A 23,837-nucleotide genomic window follows, 5' to 3' on the forward strand; every position below is an offset into this window, starting at 1 on the left:
CATGGTCTGGAGGCTTAGAGGTGATCGCATCTTCTGGTTCCATAGTTTTGAACTCTTTTGACTCAGTCTGTGATAAAGGTTTCTTTGATTCAATCACAGGGTGCTCCTTTGACTCGGTCTTGCTAGGCTTTTTTTTTACTTCTATCACCGCCTTTCCACTTCTTAGGGTGGCTGATTGGCAGTGTTCTTTCCCTGTATTTTCTGGATTGCGTGGAAAGTCAGTTGAGCTAAGCAATGTCCCTTGGGGTCTATTCTTTAGCTCTCCCGCAATTTTTCCTATTTGAATTTCCAAATTACGGATGGATGTAGCTTGGTTTTGAAGGACTGTTTCATTCTTTTCGATGTATTGCTTCAACAAGTTTTCCAAGGATGATGAGGATGGTGTTTTAGAGCTGCTAGCTTGTTGTTGCTATTGTCCATTAGTTCTATGGAAAAATCTCGACGGTCCCTCCCTCTGAGTCACAAACTGACTACCTTGCTATTGGTTGTTCTTCCAAGAAAAATTAGGGTGATTTCGCCACCCCGAATTGTAAGTGTTTGAAAAATGATTGTTTTTGACAAAGTAAACTGATTGAGAATTTCATGGACATTCCTCAAAAGAATGTGATTCTTCACATACAACAAAGTTGGTGCTTGTTTGCTCTATTGCATTGACTTGCCCATTTCGAGTTCCTGAATTGTTTATTGCGATGCCTTGCAACAAGTTTATCATCGTATTCATCTGATTTTGTAATGATGCGATGGCACCATTACTCGCATTACCTTCTCTGGGCTTTGTTCTTTGATCGTTTTCTTGCCAATCTTCGTGGTTTTTCGAGATGTGATCAAGAATATTCTTTGCTTCATCATATGGTTTGTTCAATAGACCTCCTGTTGATGCCACATTGGCAGCTGTCTGCAATGCAGAATTGAGTCCATGATAGAAAATCTCTATTTGGAGGTAATCCAGCAATCCATTGTGTGGGCAGTCGCATACTAGTCTCTTGAATCTCGCCCATGCGTCACTGAGCAATTCATCTTCTTCTTGTTCAAAATTGGTGATCAATTTCCTTCTTCTGGCATTCTCTGAGGGAGTGAAATACTTCTTCATAAACTTCTCCACAACTTGCTCCCACGATGTTATCTCTCCTAGTTCGGGAGAGTAAGCCCATTTTCTTGCTTTATCACATAGTGAAAATGGAAATAACGTGAGTCGAACCTCTTCTGGGGAAATATTAGGGAACACACACTAGAAGAAATTCGGGCTTTAATGTCGATTGGTAACCGACATTAAAGATAGTGTTATTAAAACCCTTTAATGTAGGTTGCCTTTAATGTCGGTTTTAAACCGACATTAAAAGGCTTCAATAACACCAATAACACAACCTTTAATATCGATTGCAACCGACATTGAAGGTCTTTAGTGATTAAAGCCTGTCGGTTGCAACCAACATTAAAGCCTGTTTTTTTTTTTAATTCTTAATCGATATTGAAGCCCGAATTTGTCAATTTTTTTAAAATTCCGTTGCCGAATCCATTTTTTTGGTCAAATAAGTTAAAAACAACATTATATGTCTCGTGTTGGGTCAGGAAATGTCTGTCATTGTTTTATATTAAAAAGTATAAAAAAAAAAATTGCATGGCAAACCCATCAATATTTGTCTTCCACCTATGAATTTATCCATCAAAATTTGCAAAATAATACCAGAACCAGACTTTCATAGAATACAGTTTACACCAAACCCATCATTTCTCTCATTCACAAATATCAATTAGTATTAATTCCATGAATAAACAAGAATCACAATATCAGAATCACAATACCAGAACCAAACTTTCATAGAATACAGCTTACACCAAAGCCATCATTTCTCTCATTCACAAATATCAGTTAGTACTAATTCCATGAATAAACAAGAATCACAATACCATGAATATAGCTTCCAATAATAAACAGATCATGTTTTCCACCTATGAATTTATCCACAAACAAGAATCACAATACCAGAACCAGACTTTCATAGCATACTTATATCAAGCCATCATTTCTCTCATTCACAAATATCATATTAGTACTAATTCCATTCACAAAGATCATGGTTAGATAAATTTACATTCATTCTAAGCTAGCATTTACATTCTATTGAGACAAAAAACAAGAATTACATCCTTACACAAATCGGCCAACAAAACTTGCCCATTGGGTCCGAATTACGTCGATCTCTCCTTGCGTATATGCATCTTTTGTATTGAACTACAAAAAGGAAAAAAAAAAAAGATAAATTCAACATAAGTTTACGTCCATTTATTAAATTAAAGCTAGTACTATATAAAAAATAAATAATTTACGTACGAGGCTAGTAATGGGAGTAGTAGGATTATGCACTATTTCGTGTATATACTTTTGCACATAGTACCCGCATCCTACAGAATCTAATTGACGAGGGCACTGCATATAAAGAAGTTGAAAACAATTGTTAAATTGTTATAAAGAAGTCGAATGAACATAAATTGTTAAAAAATGAATACAAATTTACCTTTACAGGTTTCCATTTTGGAGAAGACCGATAGTGTTGGAGATCGTGCTTGGCTTGCCATGTTTTCAATCCACTAAATAGTTTAAAAACATTAGTTAAACATAAATACTTCAATTAAGAGCTAAGAAAGTTCAATTACACTTACATATTTATAACTCCATGAAAATCCTCTTGAACCTTACTTCGAAGAGAGTCCAAAACATAAACACAATTTTCTTGTAGATTGATTACAATCAATATCCAATGATAACTATAATAAGCAACAATTTTGAAATATTAGTACGTGTATAATGAAAATTAAAAATAACTTAAGAACTTGTATCTACTTACCCTGTGTTATATGGAATGAGGACTAATTGGTCTAAATTAGCCAATTCTAGTTGATTGGCTAAATTTCTGGATCGGATATCTTGAGACTTCACGTGTGGCGATATTCTTGCTTGATCAATTATAAAAAACTTCTTCGTAATATCACGACCACATTCATCCCAAAGATACCTAAACAAAGTAAAAGTTATTATTTATCAACATGAAACAAAGTATACATGAGTGAATTAGATGAGTAATACTTACGCAATGTATGTCAAAATACACATGTAGCCTATTTCAACCATATTGCAATATTGGAGCAGATCATCGCGGCCTAAATAAATAAATTTGTCTCTTCCAAATATATGCTCATCCAAAGAGATACGGATCATGTCTACATCGTTCATGTTATGCATGGCATGTCCGTTCAATAATTTGATAGTACCATTAGCGTTAGTATATTTGGAGGACTGGCTGAAGCTCTTAATTGGTGAATGATCCTACCATAACCAAAGTTACAAAAATTCAAAGTAGGAAAAATAATAAATAACCAAACTCATAAACTGAAAAGGAAACATACTTTTTTCTCGTCAACCATAACTACAAGTTCACGAGGCCATTTTACGAAGTTGCCCATTGCTTGCTTTAAGAACTCTATTTTACCCTTCACAGGAATTGGTATAGGCAAATCTTCTCCAATGACAATGTCAATCAGAACTTTAACAGTTAAGCATGACACATCATCATCAAATGTTGTGGCTACTGCAACAATATTATCTACAGTTCCTATAGCCAAGTGGCATGGTGTCCCCTTAACAAATTTAAAAGAACTTATGTCATGCATGGTTAAGCACGTACAATATGATTAAAATTTAAAAGTCACAATAAATAAATTACCTCCAAATCTTCTTTAGACATCTTCTCAGTATCTTCTTCTTTAGACATCTTCTCAGTATCTTCTTCAGATGCACTTAGTGCAACACTTCCAACAGATGATTTGGACTGATGAGATTGTCTGCTGTGAGTTCTTTCTCTTGACACTTTACCATGTCGAATATTTTTTTGACTAGAGCCTCCTTCAATTTCTTGGCTCATAGAGGACTTTGGTTTTACTAATTTGAAATATTGAGAATGGGAAACAAAATCACCCATTCCTCTAACACGTCCCCAATGTTCTTCCGTACCCAATGCTTCGGTGAGAACATCTTCACCTTCATGAACTTCAGCCAATTTATCCTGTAAAACATATTACAATTTTCACACAATATCTATATCATCTTAAACTTATATATATGTCATCTTAAATTTTGCATAATATATACTTACAATCCGATTGGCACATTCTCGAGTAACTTCATCAAAGTATTCATTATTCTTTCCTTTTCTTGCTTCTTTCCATAAAGTCGCCCGATAAGAAGGGTCATTCGATAGGTTCTACATGAACATACATATTTAATTAGCATAAACATATTAGAATAAAATATTTAATTTAAGTCGAATAACTCACTAATTCTTGGGCAAGATTCGCATAGCCCTTCCGAGAAATGTGGTGATTATATACACATTTCGCACGTCTTTCTTTTTTAACACGACTGATTTTCTGTACAACAAATCTAGTTGAAGTTACCTATCAAAACAATGATAATGTTGACATGTAATTTATTGTGAATGACTTACCTCCCATTCTTCACTCAATCGTTCATTGACGAACGATGTCCAATGATCTTGCTCTATATGAGAATATTGTTGGGGTGGAAATTGCAAGACCGAGGGTTCATCCTTAAATGGAAGTATGAACTTTTGAGTCAACGTTGTCTTGAAAGTCTAAAACTTCCTAGATGCAGACATTAGTATACAATGTTTGGACTTAGAGTCCACATTGAACGACATCTGCACAATGAAAAAAATAGTTAAACAATAAACTAATAAACTACTATGCACATGAATTAAAAGTTTAGAAAACATACCGCTACACAATAAAAAAGTTTGTCTTTTAAATGGTTTGGAACTTTTTTCCAAGAATCATACGTTATAGGAATTTGTTGTCGAACACAAACTCCTATATAACTCTGCATCTTCTTTGCTCCAGATCCAACCGGTTGTCCATGTTCATTATAATCGATGGTCAACCGTTGCCCAGATGTCCTTATTTGTGCCAACTCAGACATTGTAGTTGGGCCACGTGGTATACTTATTCTACTATGTTTTTGTGGGATCATATTTCTATCATCCTCGCTGCTACTTGTTGAAGTTTCCATGTCAATCTGCACAAAAAAAAAAAAAAAAAACATTACTCACACAAAAAACATATAATCTTAATATTTAAATACATATAACCATAGTAAATGACATACCATGTTTAATACATTATTTATCAACCCATCGACCCTCACAATCATGTCTAATGTATGTGGATGTTGTATCATCAATCTCAGTAAATGTATCAACATTGGGCATTCTTTGCATACCTCCATAACCACACTCTTGTAGCATATCTCCTATTTCATCTTCATAAAAATCATCCTCAATTGTTCGTTGTGGAGATGTTAAAACAATTGACCAACCCGAATTTGCGGGTCTTTTACATAGAACACTTGTTTTGTTTGAGAGGCTAAAATAAATGGGTCTGATTTATGTCCAATATGATTGAGGTCCACAATAGTAAACCCAAACTCGTCTGTTTTGACTCAGTTCTATTCTCAACCCAATTACATTTGAATAAAATAAATGATAATCCATGATAGTCAAGCTCCCATATTTCTTGTATTACACCATAAAAGGTCATATCTGACATGACGGGCCTTTTATCCTTAGCACTAGAGACTTGCATTGTGGTAGCCGTTATACTAACTCCACTATTTTGAACCCTCCTAACATCATCGCGATTCTTTGTGTGATAGTAGTAACCATTGACCACATAACCAGAATATTTTGCCACAGTTGGACAAGGTCCATTAGCTATCCATCTCAAAGAAGGCGATATGGAATTTTTGGGAACTTTGAGAGCTAGTGCAACCTACGATATATTTCATAATATTTTAGTAGTTAACATTTAATTATACATCAAATAGTAGGTCTCTAGAGATTACCCGTGTGGACAACCACCGACTGAATGTACGATTATGCTCTTCTTGAAGCCACTTTCTACTTTTATTTTTACCAGAATTGAGCTTAGACAAAATATCCATATGTTGCCTATTATAAATGACAAAGTTAGTAGATTATTGAATAATCAAGTAACCTAAAACGAGAATAAGATGAAGATCTACATACTCGACGTAAGGAAGCACATCATTTACATTTTGAATGACATAAAGATGAGCTTGATCCAACTCATCCTTACTCGATCTGATAAAAGAAGCAGTTGACAATGCTCTATCAATGTTTGAATTCGCTTTCTTTGTTGATGAGTTTAGCCCAATAGAATTAACACCAGATATAAATTCAGAACAAAACTCTATAGTCTCTTCAACAATATAATTTTCTCCAACACATCCTTCTGGTCGATTTCTATTTCGTACATAAGTTTTCAACACTTTCATGTATCGTTCAAAAGGATACATCCACCTCAAATAAACAGGTCCATAAAACTCAACTTCTCTTACGAGATGCACTACAAGGTGTACCATTATTGTGAAGAATGATGGAGGAAAATACTTCTCTAAGAGGCATAGAGTGACAACGATATCCTCTTGCATACCCTTTAACTGAGATGAATCGATCGCCTTGCAATATATAGCATTGAGTAATTGCAAGTCTTACATGTTTGGGTAAAATATCACGAATGGCTACCGGTAATAATTGTTGCATAAGAACGTGATGGTCATGCGACTTAAGTCCGTAAAGTTTCAAATCTGTGAGCGACACTAAACTTTGAATGTTCGATGAATAGCCTTCAGGTACTTTAATTTCTGATAGTACCTTACAAAAGCTCAATTTCTCAGCTCGTGTTAATGTATAACATGCGGAGGTAAAAAGACTTTTTCTCTCCTACTTGAGGGGCTAACTCTGATCTAATGTTCAATTCCACCAAATCTAATCGAGTCTTTATTCCATCTTTTGTTTTACCAGGAATATCAAGCAATGTGCCAATAAGATTTGCACATACATTCTTTTCAATGTGCATCACATCTAAACAATGTCGCACATCAAGATACTTCCATATTCTAACTCGAAAAGAATAGATTTTTTCTTCCAATAAGTTGAAGTGTTATCTCCACTGTTCTTTTCTTTGATACTTTTCTTACCAAATGAATATTGATACTTACTTGTTTCTGCAAGAATTTCTTCCCCACTCAATGGTTCTGGACCAAATTCTAATTCTTGTGCGCCATTAAAAGCTTTCTTTTGTTTCCTATATGGATGATGGTGGGTAGAAACTTGCGATGCCCGAGATATGCCATCCTCTTCCCTTTTGGTAAATAAGTGGATGAAGTATTCTCTCCACAAATTGGACATGCATGATATCCTTTAACCGTACAACCACACAAGTTACCATACGCAGGAAAATCATTAATGGTCCATAATAAAATGGCTTTAAGCATGAAACGTTGTTCTTCATATGCATCGTAACATTCTACCCCATCTTTCCAAAGTTTTTTCAAGTCATCTACTAACGGAGCTAAATAAACATCTATGTCATTTCCCGGTTGTTTAGGACCAGATATTAGTGCAGTCAACATAAAAAAATTTCGCTTCATGCACAACCATGGAGGTAGATTGTACGTCACTAACATCACTGGCCAACAACTATATCTACTACTAAGATCTCCATGTGGATTTACCCCATCTGTCGAAAGAGCAAGACGAAGATTTCTAGGTTCTGACCCAAACTCTGGCCACAAATTGTCTATTTTTTTCCACGATAGGGCATCTTTGGGATGTTTTAATAAACCATCTGTTTCTTTTTTTTAGCATGCCACGTCAATAAACTTGCTGTTTCTTTACTTCGAAACATTCTTTCAAATCTTGGAATTGGGGGGAAATACCACATGACTTTTGCTGGGATATTCTTAGCCCTTTCGTTTAAATTTTTTTGAAGCTTCCATCTTGACGTACCACAAATGGGGCATACATTTGCATTAGAGAGTTCTTTTCTAAACAAGCAACAATCATTTCTACATGCATGAATCTTCTCGTACTTCATTCCAAGAGTACCCAACATCTTTTTTGCTTCATAAGTAGAAGTTGGAATTTCATTAGGACTAGGTAATATGTCATGAATTAATTCCAACAACTCAGTGAAACTCTTATCGCTCCATCCAAATTTAGCTTTTAAATTATATAACTTTACCAATGTAGATATTTTGGAAAAAGTTTTACAATTTGGGTACAATGGTTTCTTCGCATCATCTAATAATTCTTCAAAATTATCGGATTTTCCACTAAAATAGTTATTGTATGCAGCCTCAAACATTCCAATTGTGTCATCAACATCAACATCATCCTCATCAACTTCGTCTCTTTCACTAGTAGACACATTTTCATTGTTTCTCTTAATCGGTAATGATTCACCGTGAAAAATCCATGTCTGATAACTTTGATCTATACCATTAAAAAATAAGTGTTATCTTATTTTGTTCACATCTAGAGTCTTTGCATTAACACACTTCAAACATGGACAACTCATGACATTCGGTATATTTGAATGTTGTAGACCATTTTTAATAAACATCTCGACCCCTAAACCATACTCAGCTGACATTTTATTCATTTTCATCCATGACTTATCCATGATTGTAAAATATGCAACATAATCTACAAAAAAAAATAATAATAATAATAACAAGGGAAAATTTAGAAGCATAAAATTATGATTGTAAAATATGCAACATCAACAAATTTAGAACAAATAGACTTTTAAGATAAGCATCTTATAAATATTACCTTGTCCTTGTTATTAATGTTGTTATAAAGTCCTTTCTGTGTTGGGTGCACATTCTCCACTTGTCAACCTTCTTAAAATACGTCCAATGCAATCTTCCTATCTTTCTTCCAAATCCTCAAGAATCAAAATTTAGCCTTACACGTCAAACTTGAACCTAACAAATGAAAAACTTCACTCAAAATCAAGTCTTGAATCAAAACAAATATCAATCCAAATAAATATCACAATAAACCGTGTCCTTGGACCGTGTTTTGTGCGAGTCAATATCAAGGACTTAGTTCCTATCGATGAAAATAAAAGCTAAAAAACAAAAACTCAACAAAGTTCAAAATTCCATCAATCCAAACCAATATCACAATAAACCGTGTCCTTAGAGTTAGACTCTTTTTATAAATACTTCAAGAAAAGCTCACAATGAATACAAAACAACGATAACTAGCATGAGAAGCAACATGATGTAGTCCCCAAACATCACAATGTATTAGTTCAAAACATAAGCAACAATGTGTTTATTTGATGCAAAAGACAAATGCTTTTGGTCTAGCCAGTGGCATACATCACAAGTAGTTGGCAAATATGAAATATTATCCAAAACATACCATTAGGCGATGAGTATCTAAGTTTTTGTATAATTGGCAAATATGAAAAATATGTAATTAAACCAACCAAAATATATCAGGAGTAATTAGTTGAGAGAATATAATTTAATTCAGAGAAATAAAGAAGTGAAAAGGCTCATTGGGTAATGTAGAAGAAGTTGAATCAGGAAATGCTGACAAGATATTGGAAGTTTTGGAGGAATCATCAGTATAAACAAAGGAAGAATAGAAGAAGGAGGATGATGATGATGGGGCTGTTCAACAAAAAACTTAAAAATCTTCGCAGAATGTTGTTGTTTCTCTGTTTTTTGTATTTTATATTTGCCAAACAGATTCACGGACACGGGCGTGAAGAAGATCGACAAACACGGGCACGGTGTGAAGGAAATCAACAAACATGAGCAAGCGACGACGTGAAGGAGATCGACGGACGGGCGAGCGAGATAGGGTTAGGGTAAGAGAGAAGCAGGTGGCGCGCGCGAAGAAAGGTTGTAAAAAATCGGATATAGGATTTTATTTTTTTAGTAAAATAAGAAAAAAAATAAAAATTACACCTTTAATGTCGTTTAAAATCTACATAAAGCCCATCTTCAATGTCGGTTTAAAACCGACATTAAAGATCCGTTTTTTTTAAACCGACATTATACATCCAATTTCACTTTTTCCAACTAACATTAAAATTCGAATTTCTTCTAGTGACAAAAGTGTTGCAAATTTCAATGAAACTTCGTAGATGGGCGTGCGGATCTTTACCACGCCGTCCTCCAAACTGTCCTGCTGTTTGTATCATTTGTAACATTACTGGCGTCATCTCGAACCTTGATCCATCCAATGTTGGTCTCATGATTCCTGGGAGAAATTATACAAGTTTGATGACGCATAGTTTCATATGGGTCTATTGTGATCATTTTCCAGTAGTATAGGATTTACCATCATGTTGTTTTCGTTTGCTACTCGTTCCTCAGGTTGTTCAGCCATTCTGTGAACTCTTCCTTGTCATTTACGTCTGTTTCTCTGTCTTTTGCAAAAGTTATTTCGATCTCTGAGTCGTACTTAAGCTATGGAGTATGTCATTCACTCATGCGACACTTGCTTCTTCCTTCACAGATGGAATGGCAATACCATAAAGGTCGAAAGCTGCAAAGATCAAAGAGGTTTAATGTTAGCGCAATCTATACCGTAATCCCCAACAACGGTGCCAAAAAATTTTTGCGTTGATTTATCATGCGATGTAGGGATGCGTGGATGCAATGATCATACAAGTTTTCCTAACAAAGCCCAAGTATAAGCCTTCTTAGGGTCCTAGTAATTCCTAGGTTGAACACAAGGATTACTAAATAGATATGCGACGGATTCTCTGATTCTATTGCGATGGTGATTTAATTCAGATTTTCTAATGTGATGGAATTAAATGCGGAGCGATGAAAGTGTTGTAATGAGTATGCGATGAAGGGGTTGAGAAGAGATTTAGCTAACATTTCTTAAGATTTTGTACAAGTCATGCGATCATGTTATATACAAATATTAAGCACTACATTTATCAATGCATAATGCAAGATTTCTTGTTTCTAGGATGTGTGCGATGTGTATGGAAGGTAACTGATAGAACTTATTTCTAAGTCTCTACTCTTGCTTATGCGATCTAATCCAACTTTCTCAAGCCTAGACTCTATCTTTAGACTAATCTCTCAAGTACTCCAAATGATGAATGAAGCATACATAAGACAAGATGATCGCATAAACTGCATAGCTTAAGTCATGCCAGCTAAGTACTTCTCAACCTATTCACAAATTTAGTTACTCATGCATGGTGTGAAGAGACTAAACATAAATTGAAATGAAGTTTCCCTTTTTGCAAATAAAGTATTGAGTACAAAACAATAAATGGAGTGAGAAATATCAAGCCAGGTAAGCAATGTCTTGCTTCCCGTGGCTTTTTACACTGCTTTTATCACTTCAACTCTTTTCTAATTTGTAGAATCTTGCTCTCTCAAAGGTTGGGTGTCTCTCCTTCGTGCTGATTTCTAGAAGTCTCTCGACCTCTCCAAAAATTAATTTCTTTTCAAGAATCATCTTCCCTCGACTTCGCCTCGCCTTTTCGCCTCCTCGCACTGTCCTCTGGTTTGGTAACATTGGGTATTTATAGATTTCAAGGTGAAACAGTTCTTCTCACTAATGATTGCATGGATGGGCAGCATTAATTTCCACACTCTGTTACGCCGTTTGAAAATCACCGGAAGTTCAATATATTTGCAACGGTATGGTCTTTAATGGTCGTCAACTATATTTCAGAATTGACCGTTATCAGCTTTACATCCCATCATGTTTTATTATGTTGTCACCTTTATGAAAGGTCTTTACGCGGTTGTTTTTTAAGTACTTCTTGCGATCGCAAATCAAATGCGCCATCGCATTATATCCTTGGATCGCAATTTTAGACACGCCATCACATTGTACTTGCACAAAATAATGCAATTTAACTGCTTTTATACGATGAGCATTAGCGATCGCAATTTCTTTTAGTTTGGCGCATTCAATCATAATATTGCCTATTTCAACATTGCTTTCTCCCATTGTTTTAATAATTTGAGCTTTAATAACTTGTATTTCTACAAGTTATCATAAACCCCGAACCCTATTTTTCCTACATAAGTATGTTAATTAGTATGTTAATCAAGTTTAAGAATGAGCTAATATTATGTTGTAGGGAAGAAGCTTGAGAATGATTAATGAAGGAATAAATATTCTAAGTGTTGAGAATGAAGCTCACGAGTGCTAGGTAAAGGTGAAGGTAAGTTGGGTTAAGGAGAGCCAAATTTGGCTAAGTATAGAAGCCTTGCATTGAAAGTCATGTTGAGGAATGTAGCAGCCTAAGCATTTTGAGGGGCATGAGGCAAAGAGTAGGTGGCTAAGTGTTGGCTGAAGGGAGTGCCATGCATTGGGCATGAGCTATGCATTAGACCTGCCTTATGTTGAGTTTAGATGGACATGCATGTGCGCACGTGGCAAGGTGCCTAGGCGATGGGGCTGTAGTGTATGTTGGCTAGGTGAGGGGCTGCATGCGAGGAAGCCATGCGATGACAAAGGGACAAGGCGATGGGTGCAAGAGGCGCCGAGGCATGCGCTGACCAGATAGGTGTATGCGTCGAGTGTGCCTTATGATGGTGAGGAATTGAAGAACCATGTGTTGGTGATTAGAGGGAGTTCTCAGCTTCATCATTGACTTAACTGGGCTAGTTATCAAGGTTAGGAGAATTAAACCCACATAGTGGGTGAGTTGACAGCCTAAGGTTAAAAGGGGGGGCATGCAGTTCACAGTAAAAAAAAAAGACCTTAGTTCAAAAGCTCTGTTTGAGTAGTCTACTTGTGCAAAAGAGGTGATTCTAGAGTTATTTAAATGGTTGATGAATGTCATTGATGTCTCTAGGCTGCTGAAAGAAAATTCTTAGAGATTCGAGTTGAAATCTAAAAGAATCTTCAAGAAGGTCAGGCCTTAGATGAACCTAGGTCAGAAGTAGAGATTGAAGGATTACGACCAAATCACGAAGAATTTGAAGCTCAAAATTTAAGGTAAGCAAGTTAAGACATTTTTAAACAAGTTTGTAGAAGGAAATTTTCCAAGAAAAGGTCTGGAAAATAAGTTATTCGAGCTCAAATTTGAATATGGAATTTTGGTTTGAATAAGCAAGCAACTGCAATCATTGAGCAAGTAGGTAGCTCAACACAGGCAGGCTGCAGGCGTGCGCGAAGGGCCAGGTTGAATGCAAGGTGTGCGTTAGGCTATGCGTGAGGGTGTGTTGAAGACAAGAGGTTGTGCGAATGTGTGCACAAGGCTAGGAGCGCAAGGTTGCGCTGAATATGCGATGGTGTAAAGTTGAATGGGTGCATAGGCATTATTCTAGTGCATGGGTGGTGCTAGTTGGCCGCATGGTTTTGCATAAACAATCAAGCAATTTCCTAAGTGTCAAACGCATAGAGGAGGTATGCGTTAAGTGAAAGATGATGTTTTAAGTTAAATGTTCAAGCATACGATTTATGTGACTTATGTTTTCAAATATGTTTAATTCAATAAGTAAGTTTAATGATGATTACAATGAACCCGATACTAAAGGACTTTTGAAGGTATTTGGGCCATAGTACCTAAGGTATGATAGTACTTAGTTGTTACCTAATTGAAGGAACTCTTACCAAAGAGTACTTCTAAGCAGAAGCAAGATCGTTCCAAACTCATTGTGATAGAATTACCGCATTCACAATCAAATAGAATAGATATGCATTTAACAACAAATTATAGGCATGCTTTAAAATTTTAACAACAAAAGAACGAGATACATACTAGTTGAAGAACCCTTCTTCGCCTCAAAACTCATTCTCGTCCAAGGACTGCTCCTCTTGCTCTCATTGAGCTCGTCCAAGCAATCATCCACCAAATTGTTTACCCACAAACGAACTTCTCATGAACACGACAACAAGGAAGACACCACCACTTGGAACCCTCGATATTCTTGGTGTGAGAATCCAAGAGGTGTGGGCTCTGTTGGATTTGATAGAGGGAAGAAGGAAAGCACAATCATTTACCATGACCAAGCAAGTGAGAGAATATCGGGTGTCTATCATATAGACGATGTTTGATCGTTTAGGTAGAGGTACACGATCCTATAGTAAAAGGGGCGCGATCGTATAGACGGTCGTTTAGTAAACACTCGGGCACGCGATCGCGTAGAAAAAATCTAGACAATCGTTTAGTAAAACCTATGCGATCGTTTAGTAAACCGTGCACGTGTATACGATCATTTAGAAACATTGAGCTATCGTGTAGACTCTCGATTTGCTATGAGATAAGTAGTATACACTACCTGTGTGCGATTGTTTGATTCTTTGCAAAATGAAAACCAATTTCATTTTATCCTTCAATTACGAAAACTGCATGAAACCTCCTACTATTACACGGTTACGAAGAAAACATCGACACAATTATCCCATAATTGTCAATTAAAAATAATAAATATAATCATATTATATTGATTAACCTATGGTTTAATATCATATATAAACCATAGTCTTTTCTCTTCCACTAGATATAAATTATATTTATATCATTTTCCTCCAAATAATGTATCTCATACATAATGTCAATCATATCATATATAATCAAACTCCCTCTTGTCAATTTGAACACTTCAAACTGACCCAAAAACTGATTCTCAACTTGAATCCATTGAGGTACCAAAGGGACCTTATGGACCTATGGCTCGAAGCTCCAACGGTACGTGAATAGCTGACTAAACTCGTTAACCACAAGATCTACCATTTGTTAACTGTCAGGCATTCTACTAAAGATCGACAGCTGCACTCTTCTCACCACAGATATATTTCTGTGTCCATCAGATATAACTAATCAACAGTACGATAACCCTTCACAGATGCTCGTAAGTACAACTGGGCCAATTTACCATTTTTCCCCTGTAGTTATATCTAACTCTTTAAGTACCATTGATCCCTTTAATGAACAATACAACATAGTCCTATTATGTGTGGACAACTCTTGGGCCATGAGAATGTGTGTGGCGCCATATCGTTCAAGCCCCGAGATCAGCTCTTAAGGGAACAATCTATCTACTTACCCCTGCTTCGGGAAAGGAGTGAATTCCATCTTGTGTAGTTGAGTTCCCAGATCCCAGATCAGACAAATCCCCAAAGTGGCAGGTTTGAGCCGGCGATCTGGCCACTCGCACCCATGCAAATCAAAGGACGACCCTCAAAGACAGGAGTTTCCAATTCACTTAGGATTGAGGTCATGTTACCTATGGTCATCCTAGTGAAGTGAAGTCTTTGTCATGAATGACGTTATATAATGAGACTATAACACTTAATGGTCTGGTCTTATACAAACTCCTTTATATGGGATACCTCCATTCGCATGTCTCTACATGAATGATCGAGATCAGACAATCTGTAGCAAGTCACAACACTTGTAACTATTCTACTAAGCAGGTCGCATCCGTAGCGTTACCAGGATAAATTTTCCCTCCTATATCCATATACTACATACCATTTTTTCTATCACTTAAGGCATGATCCACATGTATGTCTCCACATACATGCTTAAGTTACAAACGACAACCAGGGATCTTAGTTTATTTGTTTGTGGTAAAGAAAATAAAACATCCAATGTTCTATAGAAAAAAATGAAGAAAATATCATATATTATTACATCACAAGCGTTTGTTCAAAACTGTGTTTGCAAACTACAGGACCCAATGAGAGTTTAAGGCATCATCCCCAACAATCTCCCACTTGTCCTAAAGCGAGTGGGGTGTACATACAACTAGTACAAAACAATAAACTAGGGCACTAAGGCCCAGTACAAAAATATCTCCCACTTGTCTTAGTCTTTGTAAACGGGTCAGCAACATTATGCTCCAAAGCGATCTTCGTGACTATCACGTCCCCTCGATACACTATCTCGCGGATAAGATGATACTTTTGCTCTATATGTTTTCTATGCTTGTGACACCTGTGTAGGATTGTATCAACAGCAGCGGAAGCACAAGGATCATCTAAGCATTCAAATTCACTAATTTTGGCATAATAAAAAGCATGCTTCTGCAGAAAAATTGGTTTCAAGACATACCTCTTGTAAAACTTCTTCAAAGCTCCTTCTCCAGCTGCAATCTTCTCCATATCTTGTTGTAGACCACCTCAAGATCCTCCCCACTATTCTCTTGGTGCTAGATTGAGTTGTGGGACTCAAAACAAGCTTGAATCAAGGGATGAAAGAGAAACGCTCACTGCAGCAACCTTATTGAAGAACCATTCTTTAAACCGAATTTTCTCTCAAAATTCTATAGATTACATGCCCGATTTTCACTCCAATCTCTTCATTATAATGCATATCAACATGCAAAGAGATGAGTTGCATGAGTTACAGCTCATGCTTGGAGAAGACAAGGCAAATATATTGCTTCATGAGTGAGCTAGTTCAAAGATGGATAATGGAAAAAACCAATTTTCCATTTAAGTATGTTTTAGTTTTCCAATTTTTCCAATTTTATTTAAAAATAAAATTTTGATTTAAAAAATCTATTTGATTTTAAAAATGAAAAATTAATTAATTTCATAAATTAATTATCAAATAAAACTTAATTAATTTAATATCAAATATTAAATTAATTTTAACACATATTCATCTTTATATATTTAAATCATATTTAAATATAAATTCTCTTATTCTGTTTAATTCTAAAATTAAACATATAATAATATCTCATATAATTACTAATTCCCTTAATTCTAATTTGAACGTTTCAAATTAACTTATCACGCTATTTTAGAGCTAGTCCATTACGAGTTAATAGGGGGACCTCGCAGACCTACATATCATGGGCTCCAACGATCAGCGATTAATTGACTACACTCATTAGACCAAATTAATCTCCATTCGTTAACTAATGGGTCACTTCATCAAAGCCCATAGTTGCACTCCTCTCACTGTAGATATATTATGTCCACATGATTTAACCATAATCAGCAAGTCAACCTTTCACAGGTTGTTCGTAATAAAGGCTGGGTCAAATATTTGTTTTACCCCCGAGATTACGTCTTATTTCTCAAGTCCCTACTGATCCTCTAATGAACAACTGGTTTGTGATCCAATCACCAAACCAAACTCTCTCAGCCCAGTGAGAGGGTGGGGCCCCTTGTTCAAGACCTGGATTCAGTACTTGAGAGAACAACCTTTCTTCTATCCCTAAATTGGGTAGGCATGAACTTCTTCTTGCACCCTATGTCCCCAGCTATCTATCCGGTCTTACCCCTGAAATAGGAGTCTTATTGAGCCGACGCTGTTAAGCCAACCCTAAACTATGCAAATCTAAGGGCAATCCTGAATAAACAGCAGTTCATAGTTAACTCAGGATTAAGATCGAGTTACCTAGGTCATTTAGGTGAAATAGTAAGTCTTAAACAGTAAACAGCGTTATAAAGTAAGAGTGACTTATTTCTTGGTTCTGATCTTATGCAAACTCATTGCATAGGACGCCCTCACTCCTCATGTCATAACATGTACGAATTAGGATCACATCGTATGTAGCACTTTACAACTCTTTATAACAACTACAGAGTAAGTCACATCCAATGGTGTTACCAGAATAAGGTACCCAATCTCATTCATGTACCATAGATCATTTTGACTATTTACTCGAACCCAATCCACTCTTTTGTCTCCACATAAAGTTCAAGTACTCATACAATAGTCGTGGGTCTTAGTTTATTGGATTTAGACTTTCATACAATTTATGAAATCAATAACAAGTATATTGATAATAGAAAATGTTTATCATTTTACAAACTGTGAGTTTTTAGGACATAAAACCCAACATCCTGGGCTCCCTGGAGTTCACCACAGTACCACTATTATCACAATAGAGATTGATGGGCCTAGACATGTCTGGAATAACTTCCAGATCTGTCAGGAACTTTCTGAGCCAAATGGCCTCCATAGCAGCTTCACAAGCCGCTACATACTCAGCCTCCATCGTGGAGTCAGCGATGCACCCCTACTTAGTGCTTCACCACACCATTGCTTCTCTGTCAAGAGTAAAAACCGACCTTGAAGTGGACATCCTAGAGTCCTTATTAATCTGAAAGTCAAAATTCATGTATCCAATAAGGATCAAATCCCTAGTTCCATATACGAGCATGTAGTCCCTCGTTCTCTGAAGATACTTGAGGATGTACTTAGCTGCAATTCAGTGACCCTAGCTTAGGTTAAACTGATACCTACTGACTATTCCCACAGCATAGCAAATGTCTAGTCGAATATAGAGTATCGCATACATCAAACTGCCAACGGCAGATGCATATGGGACCCATCTCATCTCTTCAACCTCTTTGAGGCGTCTTAGGACACATTTCCTTAGACAAAGTAACTCCATGTTTGAATGGCAGTAGGCCCCTTTTGGAGTTCTGCATCGAGTACTTGAGCAACATCTTGTCAATGTACGATACCTGAGACAACACTAGCACTTTGTTCTTACGATCCCGAAAGATCTGTATCCAAGAACAAACTGAGTCTCTCCCAAATCTATCATTTGGAATTGGGTCGCTAGTTAGATCTTAACTACAGTCAGTAGTCCTACATCATTCCCAATGAGTAGGATATCGTCTACATACAACACTAAGGAAAACTACTGAATTGTTGATAAATTTCTTGTAGACATAAGGCTTATCAACTTTTTAGTCAAATCTGTACGATTTGATCGCAGTATCAAATCGAATATTCCAAGATTGAGATGCCTGTTTTAGCCCATAAATGGACCGATTCAGTTTCCGAACTTTTTGCTCTTGACGTTGGGCAATAAATCCCTCGAGCGACACCATATAAATGGTTTTCTCAAGATTGCCATTCATAAAGATCGTCTTGACTTCCATTTTCCAAATCTTGTAATCATAATAAACAACAATGGACAGGAGGATGCAGATCGAGTTCAACATGGCAACAAGCGAGAAAGTCTCCTCATAGTCGATTCCTTCCACCTGGGTATAACCCTTTGCCACAACTCGAGCCTTGAAGGTTTGCACCTTCCCATCGGCACCCCGTTTCCTTTTGTAGATCCATTTGCAACCTATAAGTCTGACCTCATCATGCTGATCTATAAGATCCCACACTGAGTTGAAGTACATTGACTCCGTCTCGAGATCCATGGCTTTGACCCATTCATTCCAGTCAACATCCTCCACCTTTTGATAAGACAACGGATCCTCAACTTCGCCCTCGACTACCATACCTAGGATTCCCATGAAACCTAGATAGCGAACAGGTGGGTTTGCAACCCTCCCACTGCATCGAGGTTCTCTCAACTATTGAGGTAGAATCGATCTACCAGATGAACTATCATCAACAACTTTTGTTGATGAAGCAGTCCCTTTAACAACTCTTGTTGAAGCTTCAGTAGTTTTGTTGGAAAGCTTATGTAACACGACCTTACTACGTGGACTGTGCTCCCTAATATGATCCTCCTCTAGGAATGTAGCATTTGTTGAAACAAATACTCTGTTTTCCGACAGGTCAAAAAAGTAACCCCTCGTGTACCTTTGGGGTAGCCTACAAAGAGGCACAACCTCGACCGTGATTCCAATTTCTTTGGATTAGCCTCAAGAACATGTGCTTGGCAACCCCATATGCGGAAGTAATGTAAACTAGCTTTACGCCCGTTCCACAACTCCAGAGGTGTCTCGTAACACTCTTGGAAGGAACACAGTTGAGTATATACACTACAGTCTCCACTGCAAAACCCCAAAACGAGTCTGGTAAGGAAGTGTAACTGATCATCGAACAAACCATATCCAACAAGGTTCTGTTTCTCCTCTCCGTTACACCATTATGCTAAGGTGTACCCGGCTTTAAGACCTGGAACCCCGAATCCAAAAACTCTCCACCTCGATCTAATCAAAGTGTCTTAATTTGTCTATTCGATGCATTTTCAACTTCAGCCTTGAACTCTCTGAACTTTTCAAAGGATTCAGACTTTCGTTGCATTAGATAAACATACTCATATCTAGAGTAAAAATCAGTAAAACTGATATAATACTCATAGTGTCCCCTGGCTCGCACATTCATAGGACCACAAGGTCATAATGCACTAACTCTAGAGGCTCTTTGGCTCGATAACTTTTTCCAGTAAAAGGTCTTTTAGTCATCTTACACTCAAGGCAAAATTCGCACACTGGTAAAGAATTTTCCTCTAACTCACTTAGAAGTCCATTCTTCACCAACCTCTCAATCCTATTAAGATTGATGTACCTCAATCGAAGATGCCAAAGTTGGCATTTTCTTTTGGAGAAACCCGTTGACGTTTATTTTGAGTTACGACGGTTTTAAACATCTCTATGTTATGGAGGGAACTTAATGCTAACGGTCTTAGCACATACAAGTTATTTTCCAGTTTTGCTGTATTGATCTCAACTTCATCTTTATGAATAAACACTTTATCCACATTAAAATTAAGAGTATATTTACACTATACAAGCACTTTACAGAAATTAAGTTCCTTTTTAACTCAGGAACTACAAATACATCTTTTAAAATAAGAAATTTGTTCTGTAAAGTCAACTGGATCCCTCCCACTGCCACAACTGAGACGACGTGCCAGGTGCCTACTCGTATCGTCATCTCAACAGCCTCCAGCTGTCGCCAGGATCTAATCCCCTAAAAAGAAGAACAAACATGATTAATGGTGCCTGAATCAATAATCTAGGCAGAATCATCATTTTTCACTAAGCAAGTTTCTAACACCAGTAAATCATATTTACCTTTGTTTGCCTTGGCCTTAGCCTTAACTACCTTTTTTTCCTTCAACCAGCAAGGACAATTCCTCTTCTAGTGTCCATCTCGGTTGCAGTGGAAACACTTTCCTTTGTCAATGGGCACTGGACACCTATTCTGCTGAGCAACATGTGGCGGGTTAGTAGGCGCCTTCCCCTTCCCACCCTTCTTCTTCTTCCACTTTCCAGTGTTAGAAGGAGAAGGTACAGACTTCGTCCCTGAGGTAGAACATTGATGGAACTGCTTAGAAGATGAGGTAACATTTGCCTCACCTCCCTTCCTCTCCTTACTTTTCAGTAAGGATTGATATGTCTGTAACTCGTTGAGGAGAGTTGTAAGGGTATAGTCCACTTTGTTAAGAATCACATTGCTAACAAAGTTAGGAAGCTTTCCGGAAACGAATGTAGGATAATGCTAACATGACTGCCGTCGTCGATCCTAGACCCATTCATCTCTGCCACATTGAAGTGGACCATCATGTTAAGCATGTGTTCACGAACAGAGGTGCCTTCCTCAATTTTAGAGTTGAAGATGTATTTCAGAGCGTCATGCTTGAGCTGTCTGATAACGGGCAGAAATGCATGTTATCGTAGTGCCAAGTTCTTAAACAATGCTGACTTGTGTTGATAAAACATGTTAAGATGTGTCCAAAAAGCATTAAGTTTATTATATTACCGCCGCATGCGTTCATCGCTTAGGAATAGTTGATTTTTGTATTTTTGTGCAGAATATACAATGATGCAAGGCGGAAATTGCGATCATAGAAAATCATTGGTCGAGCGTAGCATTACCGCAAGGCTTTGCAATGATCGTGTTTGCAAATATTCGCCCGAGAAGGATTACCGCAACTTGGTCGGCGTAACATGGTGGGCGCATCTAGGTGAAAGGCTAATTAATCGCGATGGGATGGAAAGCTAATGATAGTCGAATCCGAATTAAGTTGACGACTGCTAACGATAACAAATACATTCAGCTTTTCGGTGACAAATATTCGTCGCATCAGTCAGAGAATTAAAGCTGTCCCATCTATACAATCATGAGAGAGAAGCCGCCGTTCACCCTGGATGTTCTATAAATACCAAAGGCAACCTTCAGCAAAGGGGTTCATAAGTTCGAAAATTCATACGTTTGATTCACACGTCTTTGTTCACAGTTTTCCTTTCATTTTAAGGCAAAACAAGAGAAGAGTGGTGATGCTGGAGATCGCTCAAGGCAACTTGAGAGAGAACCTTGAGGCGTAGATGCAGAGAGCGGGCTGACTCTCGCGAGAGCGAGATTATCTTTTGAACACGAGTAGAAAAACAGTGTAAAAGCCTGGACAACAAGAGATTGTTACCAGGCTCTCTATTATATACTTACATTGTTATTTTGTACTTCATCTTTATATTTATACAATGGAAGTTTTTATTCTATATCTGTTCACTCTCTTAGTATGCATGAGTAGCTAAACTAGTCAAATGGGTTGAGAAGAACTAAGCTAACATGACCTAGGAAGTTTATTGCTTGCGATTATCTTGTGTTATGCTGTGCCAAACATCCCTTTAGAGCTACTCGAGAGAGAGTCTAAAGAAAGAACCTAAGACTCGAGAGAGCTAGGTTAGAATCTAGACTCAAGAGAGCAAGATTAGAATTGCATAAACAAAAGATAGGGACTTAGAGATAAGCTCTATTTGCCAACTTGCATCGCATGCATCTTAGAGATAGGTATGATATTATGTGGTCGCCTTATTTGTTAGTGTGTTTTGTTGTCATCGCATAAATAAGAATAGAGGCTTATATGTAGGTCCTATAGACTTATCACATATATCACATGCGTTCTAGCCTTAGAAGCCGTGGCATTCGCACCGAGAGGTGGTTTACTGTTGTATGCATGTTGCATGATTGCATAGCATGAACACATCCTAGGAAGTGTTAGCCGAAACTTTTCTCAACCCGTTCACCGCATATTCATCGTATCTCCCGTTTTATCAACTCTTTTCAAACTCCGTCGCATTTGTTATTTTTTTATCATCGCAAACAACAACCTCAACAAGAATTTATTTATTTGGTCACCACAAAGTTTTCCTAAAAATTACCAATGCAAGTTGTTTTCACACGTCCCTGAGTTCGACCCTGGACTTACCAGGAAACTTGGTGGAGTTTACACTTGGATTCCGTTGAGGAAACTTGAGTGCTCAACGCAATTTCACTATCGCATATCATCCATAATCTACATCATAAAACTAAGCATCACTGTCCAGACGGTTGTTTGCCCCACAAGGACTCTATGATCTCACGTGCTGAGACCATGGGCTTATGCTTCTTGGCTAACACTGGCCAAGATATAGACTCGGGCCTTCTAATGCCCGTGTCCAACGCTCGTACGCTTCCTGAACATTTCGAGCGGTATTAGGAGCTGAAATAGGAAGACGCTTCTCTGTAAGGGCTAACATGAGATCCTCGATGATTAGTATAGTCGTGATTATATGTTTCCAATTAGCGTAATTGTCGCCAATTAGCTTATCGGTGATAAGCAAAGCAATTGTGGATGTAGCCATTTTAAAATCGTCGCTGAAAAATGAACAAACTTTTATAAGTCTTTTGCTAAACCACATTTTAACACCAATTAATTTTAGCAAAATAATTACCAAGTACCCTAAGTTATAAAGACTTCTATTTTGCAATGATGCTGCAGCAAGGCAGGACAAACGTCATCGATAGGGTGATCAGATACCCTTTCGCTAGGATGGGACACTCTCAACCATTAGAAAAAACCAACTCTTGGAATTGAACCTAACAATCACCATTTGTTCGGTCCAGAATTGTTAACCCTTAACAATTTCGCATAAGTGTAACCCCTCATTTTCGGCCCCAGAGTCCCGCCCTAATGCGCCCACCGTAGGGAAAAAGCAGATTAGGACAAGAGACTAAGTAACCTTATTCTATATAGAAGATCATTTGAAATGTGCAAAACTGCCATCCTATAGGGGGACACTCCCAAGGTGCCTCGAGGCGATGCATAAAAACTTTATCCAACCTAACGAGAGAGACCGTGGGATATGCTGTCGCATGTCCCACTCCCATTTACTATGAACATTCTCTCCATCCACCTTGATATTGACCTACCCAAACACCATCCTTTAGGGGGACATTCTCAGGGCGCCACGAGGCCAAGGATAGATCTCACGGTGTGGATAATAAAGGGAGAAACGCGAGAGATT

At 37.4% G+C, this 23,837-nt stretch overlaps 1 non-coding gene and 2 pseudogenes across 1 annotated transcript; 1 reads left to right on the forward strand and 2 right to left on the reverse strand.

The window, feature by feature from the left end:
- The first annotated feature begins 950 nt into the window (after nucleotides 1-950).
- LOC120089613 (small nucleolar RNA R71) lies at nucleotides 951-1,057 on the forward strand. Its single transcript, XR_005485286.2, has one exon. It is a non-coding gene; the product is annotated as a small nucleolar RNA R71 (small nucleolar RNA).
- Nucleotides 1,058-2,149: 1,092 nt separating this feature from the next.
- On the reverse strand, nucleotides 2,150-5,083 carry LOC150033173 (uncharacterized; annotated as a pseudogene).
- A 1-nt stretch (nucleotide 5,084) lies between these two features.
- On the reverse strand, nucleotides 5,085-23,174 carry LOC150033174 (uncharacterized; annotated as a pseudogene).
- Between the last annotated feature and the right edge of the window lie 663 nt (nucleotides 23,175-23,837).

The sequence above is a fragment of the Benincasa hispida genome, chromosome 10 (assembly GCF_027475165.1).
Source record: "Benincasa hispida cultivar pf3 chromosome 10, pf3_genome.v1.1, whole genome shotgun sequence".
NCBI lineage: Eukaryota > Viridiplantae > Streptophyta > Magnoliopsida > Cucurbitales > Cucurbitaceae > Benincasa > Benincasa hispida.